General features: G+C 44.4%; 1 long non-coding RNA gene across 2 annotated transcripts; it reads left to right on the top strand.

The window, feature by feature from the left end:
* Nucleotides 1-17,455: 17,455 nt before the first annotated feature.
* On the top strand, nucleotides 17,456-26,863 carry LOC125108579 (uncharacterized). 2 transcript variants are annotated; one of them, XR_007129953.1, is made up of 3 exons: nucleotides 17,456-18,100; nucleotides 26,307-26,397; nucleotides 26,821-26,863. It is a non-coding gene; the product is annotated as an uncharacterized LOC125108579 (long non-coding RNA). The 2 variants fall into 2 exon arrangements; XR_007129952.1 differs by having other exon boundaries at nucleotides 26,729-26,842.
* Nucleotides 26,864-27,608: the final 745 nt, after the last annotated feature.

Genomic DNA, 27,608 nt, shown 5'->3' with positions numbered 1-27,608 from the left:
CTCACCCCAATCCAGCAGACTTGGCTAGGCAAACTGGTCCCAAGATCCATACCTGGTTCCAGAGGAAGGGTCAGCTTGGGCTGTTGGCAGAAGCTACACCTCCAGCTCCTCTTCCCACAGACAGGCCTGCATGCATCTGGCAGTGGGCCGTGCCTTGGTCCATGGCTGTACCTGCAAAGTCTTCCTAGTAGAGAGGCACTGGATTCTAACACCTAGTTCATATGATAGATATCTCACAGCTAATTTTTTTTAAAGATTTTATTTATTTGACAGACAGAGATCACAAGTAGGCAGAGAGGCAGGCAGAGGGGGAAGCGGGCTCCCCGCTGAATGGAGAGCCCAATGCGGGGCTCGATCCCAGGACCCTGAGATCATGACCTGAGCCAAAGGCAGAGGCTCAACCCACTGAGCCACCCAGGTGCCCCTCACAGCTGATTTTTTAAAAGTATTTTTTCTGCAACAATTTTTTACTGAGTTATGATTCACATTACATGAAATTCACTCCCTACAGGGCATCAGGGCTGTTGGAGGTCCAGGAGGGGCAGCTCCTCCTGGAAGTGAGGGGGGGTGGGCAACTCCATGTTACTGGAGGTAATTGCCTAGGCTTAGGCCACAGTGTGGCCTGGGGAGCCCCATGGGAGGGGACAGCGTGGTGACCTTGGCTCCTTTTGTCTGGTAGTGCACCCTGGAGGGTTGGTAACTAGTCCCAGTCATTCGGGCAAGAAGGAGGGACATCCCGCCTGATGACCAGGCCATCCCTCCCAGCAGAGGGCACTTCTCCTCCAAGCCAATAGACGGCCCGCACAACCCTTCTCCTCCAGTCTAACTCACTCATTCTGCCCTCATTCCTGCTCTAGGACAGCACAGAAGCCTCCACCGAAGCTCCCAAATGTTTGCCCATGGCTTTTGTAAAAGACCTCACTGTGAGGATCTAGCATGAGAATCGTGTTACCTTTTGCTCTCTTGAACAAAGGGCTTGGGTGAAAACTTTTCTGGCTGACACTTGCTTATTAGAGTTCTCTAAACCTTTTATGTTTCATCTCATGGAATCAATTTATGCATCAGTTGGGGACCTGGCAAGAAGAAAAAGAAAATCTGATATCTAGTTCCCCTAGATCACCCCCCAAACACCATGTCAACAGCTCCACTGCAAGGCTGTCCCCAAAGGTCCCACAGAGAACAGAGCCAGTTCCAGGTCTCCTTTATAAGGCAATCCAAGGTCTCATCTGCTGCTCTTGCACTGGGAACCACCCCCACCTCTCCATGCTCCCAGTGCTCTCCTCATTGTCCTCACTCTGACTCCTGCCTTCCTAGTCACACACAGCTGGCCCTCTCTAGATCTCCACGTTCCAAAATGCCCTTTCAAGGACACTCTGAGCAGTGTCATTCAAGCTAGAATGCAATGACTGCGTGCTTCCTGACTCCCATGTATATCTGCCATCTAAAAGGGGGCTACTCCCATCCCAGGCTTACCACACACACTTGTTTCTCCTCCCTTCCAAGCCAAAAGATAAATTTAAAAGGGAATAAACCTGTTACCACAAAAAGAATTGGAAGCAGACTGTCAGCAAGCGGGCACGAGATTTCAATCAATTTCTGGGAGACAGAAAGCAGATGGAAATGTGTTGGTAGATGCAACAGAGGGTGGGGAGCTACATCCCAAAATATAGGCGGCCGGGGGCGAGCGTGCCTGGAAGGACCCAGAGAGGCCTGGGTCCAACCATGGGGAGGGGGTCAATCTGAGAAAAGGCGACTGGAAAGAACTTTGCAGTCACACCCATGGGGGAGGGGAGGCTGGCTTCCTGCCCCTTAACCAGGAACACCCATAAGGAACAGCTCTTATCCGGCCAGAACACACTGTATTTCATTTCCTTGGACAGAGCAGCCTCTGGGACAACAGAAAGCAGAGTGAAGCTTTTCCAAGTTGAGGTAACCGCTCTTACTTCCTTTGCCTCATTCTCTCTTCCTTGGGACAAGTGAGCAGCAAAACAAATTACACTATAAAGAAAGCACCACTGACATCCAGAAAGAGTCCCACCTAACTGGGGCCATGGGGCCAAGGCCCCCAACGGCTGGGGGTCAGGGCTGCAGCCATCTGAGGCAGCCTGCCACCCCCGGGGCTCAGGAGGGACAGTCCAGCCCCGCCCAGCTGCTTCCTCAGGCCATGTGTCCAGGACACGCAAGATGCTGTGGGAGACACAGAGCATCCCACTCAAACCGTGGTTGTAGTACACTATAGTGTGACACAAACAAATAAAACCATGACAGCAGAGTACTTTACAAGGACCAGAATCTTTTACCCCATCAGCTCTTCCCCCACCACCATGGACCCACACCCCACCTTTGGCGAAAGTGCCTGTGACGATAGCGATCCCTTACGTGGCACACCAAACTCTCGCATGAGGTCTGCGTGGCCACAAAAGTTCAATCCTCATTCCGCTCCATGCAATAATGCCCACCACTCTCCTCTTACAGAAAAGGAAACCTAGGCACTCCAGGGTTGCCCAAATCACAAAGCTGGGAAGTTGGGAGCCTGGACTTGAACCCACAGTCTGCCTCCAGAGGCTATTCTCACCCCTTGCTCTGCTGCCTCTCAACAACACATTGTTCAGTCTTTTATGTCCATGGCTTATATTAACATACAGTGAAAGTCATGGTTTTGGATTACAATTCCATGAGTTTGGTCAACCACACACAGTCATGGAGCCATTTCAACAATAAAAATTCAGAATAGTCTCATCACCCAAAGAACTCCCACATGCTGCCATTTTGGAGTCAGCCCCAGTCCCAGCCCCATCCCCTGGAAGCCACTGATTAGCTCTCTCTGTTTCACCCTCACCACATTTTTTTTAAAAGATTTTATTTATTTATTTGACAGACAGAGATCACAAGTAGGCAGAGAGGCAGGCAGAGAGAGGAGGAAGCAGGCTCCCCGCCGAGCAGAGAGCCCGATGCGGGGCTCGATCCCAGGACCCTGGGATCATGACCTGAGCCGAAGGCAGAGGCTTTAACCCACTGAGCCACCCAGGCGCCCCCCTCACCACATTTTTAAGGACAAACATGTTGGTATCCAGGACTTTACCGCATCCCACAGCCTTGAGCCCTGGAGTCTGGGAGGTAACTTGAGTAGAGACAGAAAAGATGTGGGTGACAAAACCCTAGAATAGTTTTTGACACATGACACACAACTGGAGTCAAACAAGGTGCTAGCCAAGCCCAGAATGGATAGAAAAACCACACAAAGATTCAGTAAGTGCCAGAGAATATGACTCCTCACATCTTCTCCTTCCTTCCTATCAAACGTGGACAGTGATATGTAAATGTTGGAGAATGAAGGGGGCCCCTACCTCACACAATCTACAAAAATTAACTCAAAATGGATTCGGGACCCAAATGCAAAACCTAAAGCTATAAAATCCTTAGAAGAAAACATAAGGGTTTCGAAATCATCGTCACATTGGATTTCACAACAATTTCTTAGATATGACCCCAAAGACAAAACAACACTAAGAACAACAATATAGCTAGGTTGGACTTAGTCAAAAATAAAAGTTTTCATACATCAAAGGGCATGATCAACAAAATAAAGGGGCAACTCACAGAACGGGAGAAATATTTGCAAGTCACACACCTGATAAGAGATTAACATCCAAAATATATAAAGAACTCCTACAATTCAACAAGAAAAAAAATTTAAGATTTTATTTACTCATTTTAGAGAGAGCAAGCACATGAGAGAGCATGAGTGAGGGAGAGGCAGAGGGAGAGGAAGAAAGAGAGAATCTCAAGCAGACTCTGCATTAAGCAGAGAGCCCAATACCGGGTTGGACCTCAGGACTCTGAGATCCAGACCTGAGCAGAAATCAAGAGTCAGATGCTCAACCAACGGAGCCACCCAGGTGCCCCAGAAAAAAATAATAACAATAATAATGATAATGAACAAAGTACTTGAATAGACATTGCTCCAAAGAAATCGTACTGAGTCAATAAACAGAAAAGATGAAAAGATGTTCAACATTGCTAATCATTAGAGAAATGGAAATCAAATCCACAACAAGATTATGACTTCATACCCATTGGGATGGCTATTATTAAATAATTAAAGAAACAGAAAACAAATGCCAGTGAGAACATGGGAAAACTGGGACCCTTGTGCACTGCTAGAGGCAATGTAAGATTGTGTAGCTGCCATGGAAAACAGTCTGGCCGTTCCTCAAAAAATCAAAAGTAGAATTACATATAATCCAGCAATTCCATCTGTAAGTATATGTGGAAAAGAACTGAAAACCTAGATTCAAGCAGATATTTGTGCCTCCATATTTATAGCAGCATTATTCACAATAACTGAAAAATAGAAACAATTCTTCAGTAGAACAAAATGGTATTTACATGCAATGTAATGTTATTGAGCCACAAAAAGGAGCAAGGTTCTGATCCATCCTGCAACATATACATACCTCAAAAACACTATGCTAACTGAAATAAGCCAGATCCAAAGGGACTAATAATATCTTACAGACTCCGCTTATACCATGGATCTGGAGTAGGCAGGTTTGTAGAGACAGAAAGTAAATGAAAAGTTGCCAGGGGCTGGGGGAAGAGAGCAGAGTCAGGGCTGAGTAGTTACAAAGTTTCTGTTTGGGATGATGAAAGAATTGTAGGAATGGTGTAGCATTGTGAATGTGATTAATGCTGAATTGTACATTTAAAATGGTAAAATTTGGGACACCTGGGTGGCTCAGTTGGTTAAGCGGCTGCCTTCGGCTCAGGTCATGATCCCAGCATCCTGGGATCGAGTCCCACATTGGGCTCCTTGCTCAGCGGGGAGCCTGCTTCTCCCTCTGCCTCTGCCTACCACTCTGTCTGCCTGTGCTCATGCTCTCTCTCTCTCTAACAAATAAATAAATAAAATCTTTTAAAAAAAATTCAGTTAAAAAAAAAATAAAATGGTAAAATTTATGTTATATAGATTTTACTAAAAATTTTAACAATGTAACATACCAAAAAAATAATAATAATTGAATTGTCAGTGAGTGAATTGTATGCTATATAAATCGCATCTCAATAAAGCTATTTTATAAGAGAGAACGAGAGAGGAAGGGAGAGACAGTGGGGAAGGAGAGGGGAGGGGAGAAAGAAACTTAGTGGTAACCACCACCTGACTAGAGACATGGAGGAGGCTGTTGCCCTTGCCCTTTAGTGCTGGACATTGAGCATCTGAAGCCATCAACATCTGCCTGTTAATAATGAGACCCACAGCAAACTTTGAAGGTGTCAGTTTTTTGTAACCAGATATAAAAACAACAGTCCCCACCTTTCCTGCCCACAACCTTGTTTACATGAGAGCCAAGATTTGTGAAACCATGTTGGTGCAGCAGAGTCAAAGACCTAGGAAGGTCAGGGGCCAAGGGAACTGCTCCGGCTCCGATAGTGTGCTGCAAGGCCTCACTTGTAGGAAGAGTTACAAAGGATGGCAGCCAGCCTGAAGTTCTCTATCCCACTCCTTGCCAGCTCTGTTTCATACTCAATGTAATACAAGTGGTCAACATTATAAATCAAGGTATGTATGCAAACTATCAACTTCATTATATTGTTACCAATCTACTTAAGGCATTACATGTGATGGATTGGCTTTATGAAGAGCAAAAGGACCTCATTTCTTTACATGCACATTCTCTGCTGGACATTATCAACATTGTTTATGCACAGAGGTCAAACTGAATAAAAAATCTGGACCTGATATTATAAGTGATAAGTTCCATGGTGGGTTCTTGATTAGAATCGTCAGTGGAGGGAAGTGGAAACAGGAGATTACTCTGATGGCCCTATGCAGCACCAGAGTCTGACCTAGCCCGAGCCCCATGTAGAAGGGAAACTGTGCCCCATAGGATTAATGAGGTTGACTAGCAGAAAGTTTAAAGCTTGTTTTTCAGAAAACTGTGTCTCCCTAATCAGCTCTTGTTCTTTTCAGACCCCACTAACTAGCGCACTGGTTGTGTCTGCAGAAGCCTAGACTCAAGGTCAACTGGGATGGTTCCAACCCAAGAACAAGCAAGAACCTGCATTCCTTACCTAGGTAACAAGCCCAAAACCCTATCCAATTTATACAGGCTTTCAGAACATGCCCGTAGCCCTGTATCCTTGTTCTAAGATAACCTCCAGACATAGGGGCTGAATTTTGCCTCGTTCTGATGTTGTCTCCACCCAAAGTGAATATGGGATGTATGTTACATACATCTTTGCTCAATGATCATTAAAAAATGGATCCTCTCCCCCTTCAGGCAGGCAGACTCAAAGCTTGCCTCCTGCCTCCTCATTTAGCTGCCTCTCTAATACACTCTCTCCTTGCTGCAAACCTGATGTCTTGGTGACTGGCATTGTTGCACATCAGGCAGATGGACTTGGGTTGTGTTACAGAAGAATCACTATTGCTCATGTCCACCATGGGCCCTGGAGTTATCTGGAGGGACCCCATAGAAGCAACAGTGGCTGTAACTATTAATTGGACTATTTCTATATGCCACACCCAGCTTCTTCTCAGGTCAAACTGGGAAAACTGAACCTTGGGGAAACTGAAACTCCCAAAGCCACACTGTAGATAGAGGCTGCAAAGCTGGGATGTCAAAATTAAGCCCCTGTGACCTGAAGACAGCACTTTCACTGAGCTGCACTACCTCCCCTGTGCACCCACTCCCTAACTCCATTTGTGACCATGAGAAGGTATCAAACATCTCCAAATAAAAGTGAGGATGAGCAACAGAAGAGTGACGGGAACACAGAACCCCTAGAACTCTGTTACAGCTCAACAGTACTTGGTAGCATTCTTCCCAACTTGTGTATAAACAAGTGACTCTTCCTCTATCCTGCTGACTAGCATTTCTGTTATTGGAACAATCCAATCCATCATACTACCTTCCCCCCAGTAGCAAGAAAGAACAACCATGACCTCACCTGCAACTTGAAGTTCCCCCACTAAAATGGTGGAGGGTATTCCCCTGTCCCTTGCCTCTAGTGTGGCTAATAGAATAAGGCAGAAGTGATGATAAGCTAGCTCCCAGTCAGGTGCCAAGAAGGCTATGTGTTTCCACCTGCCCTCCTGTGGTGCTGCCAGGGCCATGGGATCATGTCCAGGCTAGCCTGCTGGAGGATCTGAGACCTGTGGAGCAGGACTACCCTAGACTTAATCCACCAGCTCCCAGCTAGCTGCTCTTGCAGGTGATCTTTGGAGCACTGGTTACATGGCAACATCTGGCAGTCTCAGTGGTCTGCCTCACTTGAGATGGGCATTTGTGTCATGCTTCCATCTCACAGCTGAGGAGGCTGAGGCTCAGAGGTGCCCAAAGTCATATAAATTGCATGTGAAGGGGCTGGGGATTAAGTGTAGGTCATGGGACTTAAAGGACAGAGCACTTTGGCCTCTTCCTGCCATGCCAGAGTTCCTGAAATTACTTCTAACCCAATGGTTGTTTTTCTACTGGAACTTTGCCTTTCTGTTTCTTGGATTGTGTGCATCAAATCACCTGGTCCATTGAAAGACAACACAGATGTGAAAAAAGGAAGTTTTGAAGATTGGATGGAGCCTTTCTTCAAGGGAGGTGACCATCAGTTCTGACTATCCAATTGGGATTAAATTGTACTCTCTGCATTAATAGGTCTTCGTGGACATCCAGTTACTTGTAGTCTCCAGCTTCCCACCTAAGCCTTGTTAACAAATATGTGAAAAGTAGAACTAACCCTTTTAAGATTTAATACCAGCTGTAAGCTCAATTCAAAATACACGATAAAAACATGTAAGACATTCTTTAAAAAAAAAAAAATCTTGTTTGTCAGCTTGTTTCGGCTTAGGGGAAGAGTCCTCTGTCATTTGTTTTTATACAGAACAGGTTTAACTTCTACACTGCTAACATCATTAAATAGTATCATTGCCTTTACGGCTGGGAACTCAGGTCATTTTCAGGAGCCCAGTTCACAGACACAAATCAGGTCTTGAAAGTGCCAGTGATCCCTATGGACAGTTACCAACCTACTAAATTTCCTGGACACGATGTGGCAAATAAAGTCAGTCAACAGACATTTCTCCTTTTCATGTCCAACAAATCTCACTGGTGTTTAAACAGCAGCCCAACCCTAATGTGGAGTAGGGCTGGCTGGCAGTGGAGGATGTGCGGATCATAACTGGTCCAAGCAGACTTTGGAGCCCAATTCTTTTGTAGTACTTGGTTCATGTATAGGTATATGACCCAGTCCTTCTCACCATTAAGACATTAGGAGAAATCTGTGGATTTTAAAGGAAGACATTTTTCCTCTGTGATGAAAAGAAAAGAATGTCCAAGATTATCTATCTATCTATCTCACTTCCCAGGTTTTCCACTTGCTCTTTGACTTTGAACATGATAATGTGGGGAGACAGTATGGGAAAACAAAGCCTGGACCTTTGGTAACCTCTTGCAGCCATGAGGCAACAAACCTGAAGACAAAAAGCCAACAGGATGTGGGTGGCAGAGAGGAAAGAAGGAAAGATCCTGAGTCCTAGATGACAACGGTGACCCCCCAAATCAGCCCTGGAAACATCTTCCTCCCTATTCCTTCTTTTTTTTTTCTCCCTATTCCTTCTTATGTGAAATAATTATTGTCACATTATTAAGCCACTACTAAGCTGATGATCAGTTCCTTGCAGTTGAAAGCACAAACTGATACATAGGTGCAGCAACTTGTTTATGAAGCTACCAGGCAGAGCACCGAGCTTCCCAAACCTGAAAAGGACATGTTGAAAATGGAAAATTAGAGCTTAATCTTCTCACAAATATGTAAATATCTTAAAGGAAATATTAGCAAATCAAATCCAGCAATGTATCTGAAGGATAATAGAATGTCCAAATTGGGTTTATCCCAGAAACGCAAGGTTAACCAATCCTTTGAAAGTCACTTACAGTATTTCACCACATTAACCGAATAAAAGAGAAAAATAGAACCATTTCAATAGGTGTAGACAAGCATTTGATGAAACACCCACATGAGTAGCTGTGGTGGGATTGATCTGGATGTTACATGGATGTGTTTACCACAAAAATTTATCAAGTTGTAACACGAAGTAGACCATCAATCTTTTCAATATGAAAAGCTTACTTAAGATTGATGGTCCAAATTTTCTCATAACAATTAAAGAAATTGAATAAAAAGTTAAAATCTTCCTAAGTAGAAAGCACCAGGCCCAGATGGCTTTGCAGTCAGGTGACAGATGAGATGACAGAATCAGATGCTAGATCTCTGCAATTATACTACCTCTCCAGAGCATGTAAGGAAGAGCACCTTCATGAAGGTGGTAAAACCATGATACCAAACCCCAAGGACTTATAAGATAAGCTCACTCACAAACATAAATTCAAAATCCTATGCAAATTTTAGGAATTTGAATATAACACTTAAAAACTAAGATCTTGGCAGTACACATCACAGTCCCATAGATCTGTCTGTTGCTTCAATAGTGTTTGGACACAACAGACCCAAGGATGCCCCTTTTACCACCTTCTAATACCCTCTAAACTTTTTTCCATTTGCAACCGTTGGAGCCACCATCTCCCTCCAGGACCAGCCAACACCCCATTTTGATCTTAGCTCCTTATTATCAACCACGAGTTCCCAAATTCATCATAATTATTTCACCAAGGTAGAGGCTCCCATCAATGGCCTGGTCAACATGCACCTGCAGGTTTCCTATAACTACCTCTCTCTGGACTTCTATTTCAACCATGACCATGTGGCTCTGTAGGGCATGGGCCACTTCTTCTATGAGTTGGCTGAGGAGAAGCGTGAAGGCGCTGAGTGTCTCTGGAAGATTCAAAACCAGCTCAGCAAGCAGCCAAACCCCCCTCCAGGATGTGCAGAAGCCATCCCAAGATAAGTGGGGTAAAACCCTAGGCACCACAGGAAGCCACCCTGATTCAGAAGAACGTGAACCAGGTTTGGTTTGTTTTGTTTTTGTTTTTTTTTTTTTTTTTTGGTTTTTTTTTTTGCATCTGCATGCTCTGGGTTCTGCCTGTGCAGTCCCCCATCTCTGTGATGCAGAAAAGACATTTGATAAAATGCAATAACTCCTATAAGTTGAAACCTCTTAACAAACATTCTGGGTGGATGACAGAGTAGGAAGGACCAGGAATCTATATCCCCACGGAGACAGCAATTGCACTGGCAGAGTCCTCTGATGTAGCTATTTTGGAACTCCGGAGTCTATTGAAGGCTTGAAACTTCCAGGGGAAGGCTTGAGCAGTAAACTAGAGTTAATTTTAGTCAATTTCAGCTTTTAGCACAGTGGCATCTACCCATCCTCCACCCCAGACACATGGCAAACAACTGCGCACGTGCTCCCTGCCCAGCTTGCACATAACTTGCATCAGCAAGAAAGGGCAAAAAGAACCTGGTCCTCCAGATATTAGGGATTGTGCTCTGATCACTGATGCTTCTGTTCCAGAAGTGCAGACAAAGAGGTAGGCAGTCTTGATGCACCTCCCCCCAGGTTATTGCACGTTCTCCCCCTTCTGGCAGAAGTATCTTCTAGGAATTTTAAAGGGCCAACACATTTTCCCTGCCTTCATCTTTCTCTTTTTCCGTTTTTGGGAGTCACACATTAAAAATTAGGACATTCCAAAGCAACTGCTTATAAAGGGGAAATTGGAAAGTTACCACACATGCTCAAAGGGAGGTGAAAGCTCAGAAAAGACCTGAAAATACCTTAAGTTTATACCTCAGTCTGCATTTAAGCACGGTCAGGTGACAGATTGGGCAAAAGTTCAAAATGAAATAAAAACAAAACACAGCAAACTCGGGCAGGGAGAGAATCCGATTTCTGGGGTTGCCACATTATTAGATTCAAGTGTCCAGTTTTCAACAACAACAACAAAAAAAAATCACAAGGCATAGAAAGAAACAGAAAATTGTGGATCAGTCAAAGGAAAAAATAAATAAATAAATAAACTAATAAAACTGTTCCTCAAGAAGACCTGTTGGCAGATCTACTTGACAGTGACAACCATCTTAAAGATACTCAAAGAACTAAAGAAATATGTGGGCAAAGACAAGAAAATAATGTGTTAACAAAGTGGAAATATCAATAAAGAAATAGAAAACCTAAAAAGATACCAAAAAAGAAATTCTGGAAATGAAAAATACAATACTTGAAATGAAAAATTTACTAGAATTTGAAAGCAGATTGAGCAGGCGAAGAAAGAATCAGTGAATGAGAGTCATTAAATCTGAGAAAAAGATAGAAGAAAGATGAACAGAGCCTAAAGGACCTGTGGGCAACAGCAAGCAGACCAGCATATGCAATTTTGGGAGTGCCAGAAGGAGAAGAGAGAAAAAAAGGGACAAAGAGAATCTTTGAAGAAATAATAGCCAAAAACTTAACAAATCTTATGAAAGACATAAATATAAATACCCAAGATGTTCAACAGACTTTGATAGATGAACAAAGAGACACGTACCTAGACATTATAATCAAACTTTCAAAAGACAACAAGAACATTTTGAAGGTAGGAAGAGAACTGTGACGCATCACAAACAATGGGTCCTCAGTAGATTGCCAGCAGATTTCTCGTCAAAAACTTTGGAGACCAGAAGGTAGTGAACTAATATATTCAAAGTGCTAAAAGAAAAATGTGGTCAACCAAGGATCCTGCATCTGGCAAGACTGTCTTAAACCTGCTCTGCAAGAAACATTAATGAAATCCTGCAGATTAAAATGAAGGCACACTGAACAATAACTCAAAGTCACATGAAGAAACAAAAGATCTCTGTAAAGGCATACCTGGGCAATTATAAAAGCCTGTATTATTTACAGTGGTGTATAACTCCAGTTTTTGTTTTCTAAACAAAAACTATTAGTCTAAAAACTAATGTTATTTTAACTTTGTAACTGCATTTTTTTTTGTTTACTACATAATATAAGAAACTAATGCATTAGAAATATACTACTTTACATTTTGGATACACAATATGTAAAGATACAAATTGGGGAAATCAACAACTAAAAGAGTGAGGATGGAAATGCTAAAGGAACTCAGTGTTATTGAAGTTAAGCTTGTATGAATTCAAGTTAAATCGTTATAATTTTAGGATATTAAATGTAATCTCCATGGAAACCGCCAAGATTGTTGCTAAAGAATATACACAAAGAAAACTGAAAAAGATATTTCTATAAGTCCCTACAAAATATCAGTAAATCACAAAAGAAAATAGTGATGTGGAAAGTGAGAGACAAAAAAGCTATTAAGTAATGCGGGAAATGAGAGACAAAAAAGCTACATATAGAAAACAAATAATAAAGTGACAGTAGTAAGTCCTTCCTAATCAATAATCGTTTTAAATAAAAATGGGTTAAAATCCCCAATTAAAAGACAGAGACTGACAGAATAGGTTTTTTTAACCTAACTATATGCTATCTACAAAAGACTCACTTTAGATCCATACACAAATAAGTTGAAAGTGAAGGGACAGAAAAAGATATTCCACATAAATAGTAATGGAATGAGAGCAGAGATCACTATACAATGTCAAACAAACCTCACATGCCATGCAAAATTGTTTTTTAAAAAATTCTCCTTTAAATTCAAAACACAACAAGAACAACTATGTACACAACTTCTATTGAACATCAAGTGGAGGTGTTTTGCCTTTAAAAAAAAAGTTTTTTGAATACATACGAATTAGGAGAAAACAAATGTGTTATTTACAACTGATTTGTCTACATAGAAAACCCAAGAAAAAAGAGAAGTGACAAGCAAATTATTAGAATTCAAGTTTTGCATTTCTACATCCCAGAAAAAAGTTAGAAAAAATAATTTGAAAAACAACAGTTACAATGTTAGAGATTAGTTAAAATTTTTAAAGGTACATAGGAATAAGTCTAGCAAAAGATACATGAGACTTCATGGGTGGGAAAATGTATGAAACCAATTTCCACTCTAAGTAAGTGAAAAACTATACATCGGAAGACCCAGTCTTGTCGTGATGTCAGTCTTCCACACCCATCATCTGATGCAATGCAATCCAATCAAAATCCCTATAAAATTATTTGTGTAAAATGGCACATTGATCCTAAAATGTATACAGAAGTGCAAAGAACTTGGCAGAGCCCAGATGCTCCTAGGGAAGGAAGGCTCAGGAAAGGACTCACTCTTCTAGATGTCAAACTTATCACAAACCTAGAATAGTTAGCACAGGATAAACAATAGGAAACAGAAGAGACTGGAACCCAGAAACAAACTTCGTGTACATACAGCTTAACCCAGGGCAAAGACAGCATCTCAGACCAGTGGAGAAAGGAGCCCAGAACAACTGGTGAGTACCATAGAAGAGTGAAAAATGGGTCACTACCTCATGGCATACACAAAACCAGATGGATGAAGATGTAAATGTAAACGTGACACCATTATGATTTTAGGAGCTGACATAAGAAATATTGTCATGGCTTTATAGAAAAGCACAGTTCATTAAACAAGACATAAGATTTCGGGCTGGAACATTATGTTGTTATTTAAAACCATCCATCACTAAGGGGTGCCTGGGTGGCTCAGTGGGTTAAAAACATCCATCACCAGATGCCGCACAGAGGTCAGAAAGAAGTCATACACCAGGAGAAGATTTGTAAGACAAAATTTTTAGACAAAAAGAATTTAAAGCCACAATGTATACAGAACTAGTAAAAAAAAAAAAAAGTACATGAAAAAATACAAACACCCTAATAGAAAAATAGAAAAAGGCATAAATTTGCATTTAAACACAGGAAAATGTATTTAACTTCATTATTAATTAGGGAAATGCAAACTAGAACCACAAGGAGTTATAATTCCACACCAACCATACTGATGGAAAAAAAACCTTTAAATCTAAAAATCCCAAGAATTGGCAGAAATGGGGAGCTAAGGGGATGCTTGCTGGTGGGGACCGTAACTGGTACAACCAATTTGGTTGTGCTCTCAACTAAGAAGGCTATGTGTTCTCTTCCCTTTGACTAGAAACTCTGTTTCCCCAAAATGCCCCAGACAGTCTCAACTGTGCACACAGAGACCTCACTTGGAGCTCTGATTATGGAAATAGAAAACTGGAAACAGAAGCAAAACATCACATGGTCACACAAAGGGACTCTCCTTGGCTGCTAAGCTAACATGTATTAGTATGGATAGCTTTGAATATTTAATGATGAGTGAAAAACATTACAGGAAATGATGGAAAGTATAGTATTTTCTATATAAACTATAAGCACCAAAAATCTATTTTCCCAATTCTTAATAGTTGTACCCACTTGAAAGGGAGGGGTAGGAACACACACAAACGGCACTCAGCTGTACATATATTTTATTTTTTTCTCTCTTTTTTATTGAAGTAGAGTTGACACACAATGTTATGCTAGTTTCAGGTGTACTACATGGTGACTGGACAAGTCTATATGTTGTGCTATGCTCACCACACGTGAGCTACCATCCGTCACCATACAACACTATTAGAACACCATTGAATATATTCCTTATACTACACCTTTTATCCCCACGACTTGTTCATTCAAAAATTGGAAGTACGTGCTACTCCTCTTCACCCGTTTTACCCATCTCACCCCATCCCTCTCCCCCCAACAGCAACCATCAATTTGTTCTCTGTATTTATGGGTCTGTTTCTGCTCTTTGTTTTTTGTTTATTTATTTGTTTTGTTAGATTCCACATGTAAGTGAAGTTATAATGGTGTTTGTCTTTCTGTTTGATTTATTTCACTTAGCCTAATACTCTCCAGGTACATCCATTTTGTTGCCAATGATATAATCTCCTTTTTATGGTTAAGTAATATTACATTCTGTATATATATGTATACATATACATACATATATAAATATATATGTGTGTCTGTGTGTATACATATATAAATATGTGTGTGTATATGTGTATATGTGTATGTGTATATGTGTGTATGTATATATACATATATAAATATGTGTGTGTGTGTGTGTGTTTGTATGTGTGTGCCCCACATCATATCTATTCATTAATGAACGGGCACTTGGACTGCTTTCATACCTTGGCTATTGTAAATAATGCTGAAATAAACACAAGGGTGCATATATCTTACCAAATTAGTATTTTCATTTACTTTGAATAAATACCCAGTAGCAGAACTACTGAATCAGATGGTAGTTCTGTTTTTAACTTTTTGAGGAACCTCCCAACTGTTTTCCAAAGTGGCTTCACCAGTTTGCATTCCTACTAACAGTGCACAGGGGTTCCTTTTTCTCCACAGCCTCACCAACACTCATTACTTCTTATATTATTTATTCTAGCCATTCTGACAAGTGTAAGGTGATGGCTTTTGTGGTTAGCATCCTTTCATGTGTCTGTTGGCCCTCTGTATTTCTTCTTTGGAAAAATGTCTATTCATGTCTTCTGCCCATTTTTTAATTGGATCACTATGCCCAACCCCTTATTGGACATATTATTTGCAAATATCTCCTCCCATCCTTTAGGTTGCCTTTTAGTTTTGTTGGTGCTTTCTTTAGCTATGATGTTTTGTTTCTTTCAAAAATAAGCAATCTGAAACAAATAGGGTAAATGATGTCCACTTGTTGAATCTGGATGGAAGACGTACAGATGCTTATCGGATTCTACTCCTTTTCTCTACATTTGAAATATTTCATAATCTTAAAAATTCATACCAGTTGTAAAGAATAAAATCTCAGTTAGGTTTGTAATCCCTCCAGAGTGGTCGATCGCTCTTCCCTAGAACCAAAGACTGTTTGAAAGGTCATGAGCAAGAAACAAAATCCCCGAAAAGGTGGCACCATGTCAGAACGAGGAAAAGCAGAAGTCTGCAGTGTAAAGCAGAATGACAGGAGGCAGGAGGGCACCTTGGGCCCAGCTCCCAGCAGACTTGTCAGTTTTTACTCAGCACTGAGAGTTAGGAACATGGTCAACCCTCCTAAATATAGTGGTGTAAAAGCAGATGCTAGGAAATCCAGAGGGGTTCATTCATGTGTTTCTTGTTTATTGAAAGTACTGATAAAATGATAAACATTGTTGGGGGGGGGTGTGTACTTCTTACAAACTGAGGAGCAAAACACAATATCCTCCAGAAGGATCCCTGCTCTATCCCATCCTCTGAGGATGAGGAGAACATGGGGCTTGGCTCAGCTGGACTCTGAAATCTGACACTTCCGGAGTAAACTGCTGTCCCCTCCTGCTGGTCTCAGGCACTATATTCACTCAAGTCCCTTTTTGGTGGTCTAGGCTGCAGCCCTGCAAGTCCTCACCTAGAAAGGTTACAAAGGTTGTCCAAGGTCACCGGGTCTGAAGATGAAGATTCCTGTGTTCAAATCCAGATACAGTGGAAAACAAAACCCACCCTAAGCCTCTTTCACCTAGCAGCTGCCCAAAGTCTGGATTGCCCAGGAGCAGCCTCACTGACACAAGGTCCTTGGGGAAAGGAACTTGCTCTCCCAGACTGGGAGCAATGTCTCAGGGGCAGATTCCCTCCAGGGGAAGCTGCTGCATAAACCCAGTCAGGAGTCACGCTCCCCCCGCCAGTCTAAAAAAGGTCACCATTAAGCTACAGGAGGAAAGGTAGCCAAATCTCAAGCATGTCGCCTGTGATGAGAAAAAGGGCTCAGCCCACTGAAAGCAAATATTAGCAACAAAATCGCTCTAACTTCCCAGATTTAGGAACTATTTAATAGCTGTGCAATTAAGCCATTTTGAATTCTCCAGATTTTTTTTTTAGATAAAACCAACTGCCTCATTCCATTTTGTGGCACTCTTATCCTCAAGCTGCCTGGAGTAGTTTTGGCAGCGTAATTATGTTTTCTGGGAAAATATATTTTGCTGAAGGAAAAGACATTTTCGGCCCTGTTTATGAAGTCGTCCTGCACTTCACCTCCCGAGGAGGTCTTTCTCCAACAGGAGCAACAGGAAGGTGTCCCCTCCCCCGCCAGCCGCCTGTGGCTAGAGGTTGCTAAGGGGTCTGCCCAGGGCGTGCCCCTCGCTGGGGGTGAGGCCTTTTGCTCTGGCAGGCAACTGAGCCTGCCTTTCTAACTCTGAAAACCTCAGCTTCTCTTTTGCAAGCTCATTCCTTCCTCCTCCCGGAAGATCAGGGGCTATGGGAAGGCTTCCGGGGAGAGAAAGCAGATCTGCCTGCCCAGCCCAGAGCACGGGTGTGCTTCCTCCGGACAAGTGGGAAAACAGGCACCCCAGAAGCTGAGAAGAGGGTTTAGGGTAAGAAGCCTGATATATTTATCCTTGACAAGGAAAAGATTTTCTGAGAGAGCCAGCATTTCAGTTTGAAAATAGTTTAATTCCTCCATGGAACATTTTTCCTTATTAAACATAGTTTTGCAAGTTCTGTATTAAAAGGTCTAGAGCAGACATTTAGACGTGAACTCTCTCCCCATCTCCCACCACAGCACCACAAGAGTCTGCAGCACACAGCTCAGCTAGATTTTCTCGATTCTTCTCAAGTCCCTGGTACTCAACTGTGGTGAACAGACCAGCAGCGTGGGCCTCTCCCGGGGAGCTGGATAGAAATGCACACTCTCAGGCCCAGCCCAGAGGCCAGAATCTGCATGTTAGCAAGTCCCCAGGGGAGGTTACATTACAATGAGTGATTTTGTAACTCCCAAGGTTAAACATCCTTATACCCACATGGCCACGCACACCTTACCTTCTCCTTTACACTCAGGCTGCTCTCCTCTTCCACCTGCTAGGATGGCATTGTCTACTCCCACCAACCTCATGGAGTTGTTGCAAAGTAACTGAACTGTGTACAGTGTTCAATTTTGAAATAAGGACTAGGGGGATACATAGCAACATCTTAACAGGGATTTTTTTCCTGGGTGGTAAGTGATTTCTCATTTCTTATTTGATCTAAAATGTAGTTTTTAAATTTTATGCTCTGAACACTTTTCTTCTGTCACCACAACAAAAAGGATAGTTTGTTTTAAAAGCAAGTAAGTGTGAACATCAACTAACAGAGCATGAGAAATGGTAAATTCCTTGTGGATGACCTGTTGCATCCAGCACCTGTGCAAACAGCTGGACCCGGGAGCCATCTGCCCAGTTTCTCCAGCTGGTAAGTGGTGACCTGCTCCCAGTTCTGGGTTCTCTAGGTCCCTGGCACACTGCTGTTCCCTGTGCTCTGGAACCCTTGAGCAGAGGCACATCCAGATACCCTGCTTCCATCAGCCCCAATGCTACAGTCAAGCCAGCCCTTCCACCCCTCAGAGAGACACAATTGGCCCAAACCACATGCTGGCTGCTGCAAAGGTGGTCCTTCCCTTACCACAGGAGAGCTACTTAGATGTTTTCACAAGTGCATGCCGAGAGTGGAGCCCAAGTGCTCACCCCACCTAGGCACAAGAGCTACTCTGAGAAGGAAAAGAACCCCGTTCCCCAGCCTGTGTCGGGAAGAGCGAGCTGGCTGGGGATGGGATGTGAGCAAAGCTTTCTCAGCTGAGAAAGGCTGAGCAGATTGCAAACCTCGAAAACAAATGCTGGTCTGAAGCCATGGGTCTCACGAGCATAGCTGCACATTAAATCATCTGGGAGCTTAAAATCCTAGCAGCCAGGGTAGCCCCCAAGCCAACCAAACCAGGAGCTCTGGGCTGCAGCCCTGGCTTCCATGATTTTTTCATTACCCAGGTGACCCCAGTGTTAGGCTGAGAACCAGAGCCAGCCATGTTTTCCAGTCAAGGAACACATAGTGGACATTTCAGGATTGTGAGCCACATTGGCTCTATCACAACCACTCTGCAGCTGAAGAGTGAAAGTGGTAGCAGAGGACCATGAGTGAGCAGGTGTGGCTGTGACCCAATAAAACTTTATTTACAAAACAGCCTTGGCCTGGGCGCCAGGTGGCTCAGTCAATTAAGTGTCTCTCTTTTTTTTTTAAGATTTCATTTCTTTATTTGACAGCGAGAGATCACAAGTAGGCAGAGAGGCAGGCAGAGAGAGAGGGGGAAGCAGGCTCCCTGCTGAGCAGAGAGCCCAATGTGGGGCTCTATCCCAGGACCTTGGGATCATGACCTGAGCCTAAAGCAGAGGATTTAACCCACTGAGCCACCCGGGTGTCCCAAGTGTCTGACTCTTGATTTCATCTCAGGTAATGATTTCACTGTTGTGAGATGGAGCCCCACTCCATGTAGGGCTCCCATGATGGGCGTGGAGCTGCTTAATGGTCCCTCTCTTCCTCTCCTGCGCCTTTCCCCCTCCCTACTTTCTCTCTCCGTCTCTTAAAAAAAGAAAGAAAGGAAGGAAGGAAGAAAGAAAAGCATCCTCGGCCAGATTTAGCCCTAAGGCCCAGCCCATCCATGGCTTGCAGCAGAGGTTTTCAGATTGAGCAAGGATCATCAGCATCCCCCAGAAAGCTGAGCCCACTCCCATCGTGTCTGACTGAGTGGGCCTGGGGTAGGCCCAGAATTCGCATTTCTAACCAGCTCCCTAAAGTTGCTGTTGCTGTTCAGAGAAGCACTGGTCAACAGCCCCTGTAAATTGTATTTATGCCATTCCATGATGGCAGAATGCCAACCAGTCCCATAGTGCTTGCCTCAGGGGCCCACTTAGGAAGTGCTGGGGAGAGGGCTGCCCTACACGATCCATTCCAGCTACCCCTCTGTCCAGCCACCTGCCTCCACCAGTGCTGCTCCAGGCCAGCGAGGGGCTTGGGAAGAGAAGAAAGCCCTGGCAGCTCCCCTCGGCTGATGCCCATGGTCTGTCCTGCACCAGCCCCAGGAAGAACTCATTCCATGTCAGATGAGTTGGCTCTACCCTTTGACTCAAACCAGCCCGTTTCAGTCCTGTCTGCTGGAAGGTCCAGAGGGCAGCCCTCCCTAGGCAGCAGCCCCCTGCCCTGAACTGCCTGCCAGCCGGACACCTTGAGACACCCGTCTCCCTATCCTTCATTCTCCAATACCTCCCAACGTTTTCAGAAAACAGCTTCCTCGTCACAGGCAGGAGTGAGAGGAAACACACTGTGATGAGCTCACACAACATCGGCAACAGCCATAATTCAGTAGGAACGATACCCAGGGCTAGTGATCCAACAGGCTTTTCAAAGACTTTTTTTTTAAGTTATTTAAAGGTAGTATTTCTTTAAAGCAGCAATATTGAAAGAAAGGGCAGAGATCTTCCAAACATGCCCTGCACCAACACATATACAATCTCCCTCACAAGGAGTCTGCACACGGTTCACCCACAGTGTTATACAGTCTCTGGTTTTGGACAAAGGTAAGACGACACAGCCATCATTACAGCATCGTACGGAGTAGCTACACGGCCCTAAAAATCCTCTGTGGTCCTGCTATTCGTCCTCCTTCCCCCATCCCTCCCTTGGCAACCATGGATCCTTTCACCGTCTCGGTAGTTTCTCCTTTTCCAGAATGTCATATAGTTGGAGTCACACAGCATGCAGCCTTTCAGATTGATTTCTTTCACTAAATACACATCTGAGCTTCCTCCATGTCTTTTCATGGCTTGATAGCTCATTTCTTTTTATTGCTGAGTAATATTCCACTGTCTGAATTACCCGTTCACCTACTGAAGGACATCCTGGTTGCTTCTAAGTTTTTATAATGATGAATAAAGCTGCTCTAAGCATCCATGGGCAAGTTTTTGGGCAGACATAAGTTTTTTGCTTCTTTTGGTAAATACCAAGAAGCACAATTGATCCTATGGTAAAAATATTTCTAGTTTTGCCAGAAACTGCCAAACTGTCTTCCAGTGTGGCTGAAGCATTTTGAATTCCCACCAGCAGTGAGTGAGAGTTCCTGTGTCTCTAGAGGAGCCCTTGGAAGAAGGGCGTTCCAGGGAGTCCCCCTGTCAGGAACCACATGCCTGCTGCTCTGAGGGTATGGGCTTTCTGGCACATTCTCATCTGCCTGCAGGTCAGCCACCCCTAGGTCCTGTGGGTCCATTGAGAACAGATCCTGGCACAAATAAGCCCTAGAGAAGTTACTGATAGGATCCCAGTGGTCTCCTATATTGTTACTATGTAGGGACTGGCTTTCCAAATAGGGAAACTGAGGCTGACACACATCCAGAGTAGGTGGAAGGTCTGGGTTTCAGCCATGCCTCCTGTGTGACTCTAGGCCTACTGATGCCCATCATTCTTTGGACCCCAGTAGCTGCTCAGTAAACACTGGTAGAGCAGATGGCCAAGGAATAGATGAAGCATGGTCGGCTTGACCCCAAAACCCACTTTCTGCCAGTAAACATTGCTTCCAGCCAGCCCAACAGGACAGCTTCAGATCCTTGGGAGAGTGGACTCCCTGCTCCCCTCCCTGCCTTGTGGTCTGCTTCTTCCTTGTGTGTGGGAGCCAGTCCTCCCTGTGCAGTCTGCCAGGCCCTGGACAGGATGGCCCTCCACAGTCAGCTCTGTGGCACCAGCACATCAGCACGAGGCAGGTGTTTGGTCACACCAAGCCCTGCATTCCCAAAGAGGCTCTGCAACAAGACAGAAGTGTCAGAACAATCCCAAATGCCACAAGTCTCCAACAGTGTCAGCTAATTGGAGCACCTGTCCCCTCGCATGACTTCAGCTGATCCATGATGACTCCAGGCAGCTGGTCCATCAAGGGCCACCAGAGTGTCACTTCTTCTCCCCACCGAAGCATCTTCCCTTCTGACAGCTGGGCCTTCACTGTCTCAGGCCTGGTGCAGACCCAGGGACATCCCCTGCCTTGTGTGACCCAGTACAGACTCCCTTTTCCACTCTTACTAAGTTCACGGTTTGCCAGGACCTCATCCTTAAAGGGTCACCTGGAAGACAGTGCAGTTCTTCATTTCATGGAGCCCTTCTCCAAGATCCCTGATGCCCCCATGACCCAGCAACAGCTTTCTGAGCTTGAGAAGAGCTGAGCCAGCTGGGGCGGAGGGCAGAGAGGGAGGGGGGTGGGTGGGCCACACAGAGAACAGAAGGGAGAAAGTGCAGCAACCCCAGACTTGTTGCCCCCTGTGACCCAGTTGTGGGATGTCCCACATGTCTGAGACGGGGATGCGGTGACCTCAGGGGTCTCTACACAGTTAGGATATAGCACACAGGAAGTAATGCCCCTGAGCAGCTATTTTGGACAAAATGCTGTGTTTTCTTACCTAGAAGTATCAAAAGCAGGTGTCCTGTAGACTTCCTCTTAGCAGTGGTTCTTGACCTTGGCTACACGGTGGGATCACCTGGCGAGCCCAGGCCCCCGCAGGGAGCCTGCTGTGGTCGGTCTGGATGTAGCCCAGACTTGAAAGCCACTGGCACACAGCCCTCCCCCTGTGCCAGTGGGAATGTACCTCCAAGTGTAAGGGGTGGGGCAGGTCCACTAGTGAGGGCTTTGTGGGGAAATGATGGGGGGCCGAAGTACAGAAGGGAGAGGAGGTGGGGAATGAAGATGTGTGCTGGAATGTGGGTCAGAAACAGGGACTGGAAAGGCTAGGGGGTGCTGCATGATACCCACTCATGTGGAAAATAATAGCATATCTTAGGCTGTGTAGATGAGTCCTCTGCCTCCAAGATCCCATGGGTGGAAATGGCCAGACAAGCACTTCCCAGACAGACCTACCCATGGACTACAACAAGAACCTCAAGATAAAATGCAACATCAATCACCAATGGCACTAGGAAGCCACCCGGTGCAGGTAGATGCCAGCCGGACACTGACACTTGGAGGAAGAGAGGCACATGGTAGCCTTCCATGCCCACAGCTGCCGTTGGACCAGGCTCCTCCACCCGTACGAGGAGCAACCGCAACTACAGCAAGGGCACCGAAGGCCAGGGGACAGTGTCAGTGCACCCACAATCCCAGAAGTTTCAGAAAGGCGAGGGCCAGAAGGCAGAGCTAGGTTCCATGCATAGCACCTGATACCCCTGAGCCTGAACCTCAACTCCCATCTCTGCTTCTTGGGTCTTCCTGTCCATAAACCACCATCTTTGTTCTCCTTCATAGGCACACACATGCTCACATATGTGCACACAGTCATTCTATATACAAAACATGCAGATGCAAACATGCTACATGCATTCACACACACCATACACGTCAGACTCTGCACACACCACACAAAAGCACAGATACAGATAGACATACTCCCCAAGGCCCCTGTGTCTATCGCTGACTCTACTAATGTTGTAGAGCAAAGGAGAGAATTTACATTTCAGAGCCAGGGGACTTGGTTCTTCACGGCAGGAAAGCACTCAGGGCTTCACCCAGCTCTGCCTCCTGCCTCGCTCAGTTGGCACCACCCTCTCTAACCCCCTGCCCCTTCCAAGGTCATAGCCATTCCTTGTACGGTGTGGTTTATTACCTCTATATCTTCCCTTTCCAACCCACATGTTGGAGCTTTCACTTTCACCTCAAAGTCCTCCCAGCCCTCCTCCCCCGGAAAAGGAACCATATCCACTCAGAAATGGGAAGGGGCACATAGAGCACCTCTTCAAGCCTTTCTCAGTGCACTCAGGGGCCCATACTGGGTACACCACAGAGGGAGCCCCCAGAGAGGCCACACGGGGAAAGAGGCAGTACTGGCCAGCCCCGCTGCTCCCTCCAGCCGCATCCCACTAGGTCGCCTCCCAGAGCCCACCCAGGGCCTGAGAGGGAAGAGCAGAGGGTGATGGTCACTGTTTGGATCACTACAGTCAGGATGGTGGGTTACACTGCACTAGATCATCTCAGCACCTGCAACCGGTTCCAGGACTCTACGGCCCCACAGGGATGTCCCTGGGAGCATGGGCTACGCTTCCTTTGACTTTATATGTCTAGGAAACAGTCAACAGCGGAAAGAAACGGAGGAAGGGAAGAAAAAAGGGATGGAAGGACAGAGGCAAGCAAGCAGTCGGGCAAAAAGTGAAGAGAAAGTTCACTGAACTGGAGAAACTTCCAGCCACTTGCATTTGGGAAGACCTTGTCTAAAAACCAGCCATGTCTTAAGCCTATCTCCCCTTCAGGAACCCAAAGGGCTCAAGGGCCCAATGCAGGCCAAGTACCCCTCCTCATCATCTATTTTTGAACAGCTCCGTCCTGGGGAAATAAAGGTCAGTGGGAGGTCAGGGTCTTGCTCAGGTCCCAAACCCACCACCTCAGACTGATGGTACTGTCCCTCTTGACCACCAGAACAGGACATGACTGCCCAGATATCTATAGCAGAACTTCCCAGTCACCTGCAGCAGCATCCCCTGCTCTGCTGACCATCTCTGCTTCCTGGGCCTTCCCATCTAAGTCTTGCCATCTTTGTTCTCATTCACAGGCACACAGAGCCGGGGGAGGCTGCAGCCTGAGATACGGGTCACTGCTCCACTGAGGCACGGCTCTCTATCCATGTGTCCCCTTCACAAATGATGTAAGCCAAATCCTGCAGAACTGGCACATGAATGTTCTTGTATAAAGGTCCCAGGTCCTGAGAACCCCAAAGCAAAAACACAGTGGTGCCTGTTCTCATCTGTAATGTATATTTGATCAAAACTCATTCACCCAAGATGCACCCAAAGACTTGTGCACAGAGATGTTCATCACAGAACTATTTATCTGCATGGAAACTTACAAACAACGGGCTGTACAAATGAGTTACATGCAAGAAATTACTTTACAATATAAAAATGATGCATTCCATGAAGAATCATTGAAGCTATATGTTTATAATATATACATTCTTCTGGGTATACTATACTTCAATAAAAATTAAACTTTTAAAGAGTACTTCATGACATGGATAAATAGTAACAGTATAATGATAAGAAACAATTGCATATACAATGTGAGGCAAGTTTTAAATATCTATAAAATGCTTAAGTATATATATATATACACATATATACACACACATACATATATGTGTGCGTGTGTGTGTGTCTTTATTACTGAAAGAAAATCGTGGAAATATTATGAGAGAACTGTGGGTAGTGAGACTATACACAAGTTTTCTTATATTATTATACTCTGTAGTATAACAATTCAGATTTTCTACATAAAATATTATCACTTGGATAGATAATAAAGAGAAAGAGAGGGAGAGAGAGATAGCAGATTGATAAGTAGATGATATACACAGGATGGAATTCTATTCAGCCTTAAAAAGAATGGAATTCGGCCATTTGTGACAGAGTAGGTGGATCCTGCGTTCACTGGGTGGCTCAGTTAAGCATCTGCTTTCGGCTCAGGTCATGATCCCAGTGTCCTGGGATCCAGTCCCACATCAGGCTCTTCGCTCAGTGGGGAGTCTGTCTGCCGCCCTGCCCCTGCTTGTGCTCACTCTCTCTCTCTCTCTGACAAATAAATAAAATATTAAGAAAAAAAAAAAGTGTGGGTGGACCTGAGAGTTCTAAACCGAATGAAATGAGTCAGAGAAACACAAACACTATATGATTTCACTTATATGTGGAGTTTAAAACACACACACAAAAAAACCCTCATACAAAAAGAGATCAGACATGTGGTTTCCAGAGGCAAGGGCAGTGGGGAAACAGATGAGGGGGGGTCAGAGGTACAAATTTCCAGAAGAAGATATGTAAGTATTGTGGATGTAACGTACAACACAAGGACTATAGTTAACGCTGCTGTTGGTATATTTGAGAGTGACTAAGGTTGCAAATTCTAAAAATACTCATCAAAAGAAAAATACATTTTTTGTTCTTTTTTTCTTTCCTTTTCTTTCTTTCTTATTTATTTTTTTGCATCTGTATGAGATGATAGGTGTTAACTAAACTTATTATGGTCATCATTTCACAACACATGTGCACCTTACATTTGTACAGTGCTGCGTGTCAACTACATCTCAGTAACACTGAAAGAAAGACAAACAAACAACAAAAATCTGTGGTTTGGTTTTCTCTGAAGTTCTTCAACAGTTCTCCAGAGTCAAGGAGAAGGAGAAAGGCGCTCAGAAGGGCCAAGCCTCCTGTCCTCAGACCTCCACTTGCCTTTGGCCAGGCTGTGTTCGCTCACAGTCTCCTTGCTTCTCTCCCTGTGACCTGGGTGGCGTAGCCCTGCCTTGCACACCTGCCTGCTGTGTTCTAAGAACCAGTTCCCTCCGCCAGGCTCCAGCTCGGAGATCCTGCTGGTAGCTGGCTGGAATTGCACGGTGCTGGGGTGGGCTGTGTGCTTCCATAGTGGGCCAGGAGCTGGCTCTCCAGCAGCTAATCCAGCCATGAGGCCCAGCAACTAGCTCAGTCTCCATGCAGGAAGGTTCAGATTCAATCAAGATGTATTTGATCCCTGCCAGGATCAGTTCTCGAAGAAGAAAATGCATTCAGAACACTTGGACCCAAGTCCTACAAAACAGGCCCTGATAACAATTTTCTCTAGAAACTCTGACGCTGAATCCCCAGGGAACTCACCCGTTGGCACGGTGCACGGTAAACAGGGCTCGAGACCTGGAGGAAATCACACGTGAAAAGTAAGTAATTGAGAACAGAGGATCTCCTGAGAGTTGTTTGAAACACATCTGAAACATGTCATGTAAGAAATGACAGGGTGCAGAGCAAGAGAGAACACTGGAGAGAAAAGGGGAAGAATTAAAAAAAAAAAATTCTGAACAGTAAAAAAAAGTCATGCAGATAAATTTTAAAAATCCGTTTTTAAAATGAGTTAGTAGAAAAGCATGGTTGGGCTGCAGTGAGATAAGAGTATTACTACCCATGAGACTGAAAAACGAGTTAAGCAACAGCACCCAGGGCTTGCAGACACAGGGACACAGACTCTCACCCATGGCTTGTGAATTCCTACAGCTTTGGGGGGAATAAATTTGCAGTTGCTGTTAAGTTTCGAAATACACACACTCCGTGACCCAACTATCTCACCATTGGAATTTATCCCACAGGAAAACAGCAACAGACTTCACAGAGCTGTAGGCTCAGCATTGTCCTTGGCTCGCTGGTGTGCTTGCTTCGAGCGTTGTTTGAGGCAGCTAGACTCTGGAAACAACCTGAATGTCCAGTGGGAGGTGGAAGTGAAACTCGTTAAAAAGAGAAGTGGTTGAATCAGTGGTGGCATATTCATTCTCTGGAATATTAAGTAGCAACCAAAGAGAAAGGCTCAGATCTCTGCCTACGGCCTCTGTGGATCCACTCACATTCAGTTTTTTCTTTTTTTTTTCTTTTTTTTTTTTCAGCACTTTATTTTGTCCTTAATTTCCATTTCCTAAGTCTGTGTTTTAAAATAAATATTTCTAAAGAGGCACAGTCTTGAATATAATTTTAAAATGGCTAACGAAATGGTCTGAGGGAAAAAACAACAACAACATGGTTTTGGTTTTGTTATTTTTGCATAGGGGCCATCCCTGGAACTGATTCGATATGCAGGGATCCTCTGGGGTCCTGGTAGCGTCCATCCTCAGCCTGGGGTCAGTCTTACTTGCGTGAGTGCTGACTGCGGTTTCAACTATCATGTAGGGCACATGAGTTAGATGTTCTTCAAGAGTGCATGTCAAATCTCCTAATAAGTGAGTTTAAGTGAAATCAGCTTCCCAAATCACAAGATATTGTTCCCAAATCATAATCAAATTTCAGTTTTTCCTGGTACAGTGTAAAAAAAAAAAAAACCAAATAGGGAAAAGTAAAACAAAGTGCATCATCTGGTGGAGAAATCTACCAAACATTTGGGGCCCCC

This window comes from Lutra lutra, chromosome 9, assembly GCF_902655055.1.
Source record: "Lutra lutra chromosome 9, mLutLut1.2, whole genome shotgun sequence".
In the NCBI taxonomy this organism is placed as follows: domain Eukaryota; kingdom Metazoa; phylum Chordata; class Mammalia; order Carnivora; family Mustelidae; genus Lutra; species Lutra lutra.
Note: the sequence above shows the minus strand (reverse complement) of the source record. Positions and strands in the feature narration are given on the sequence as shown.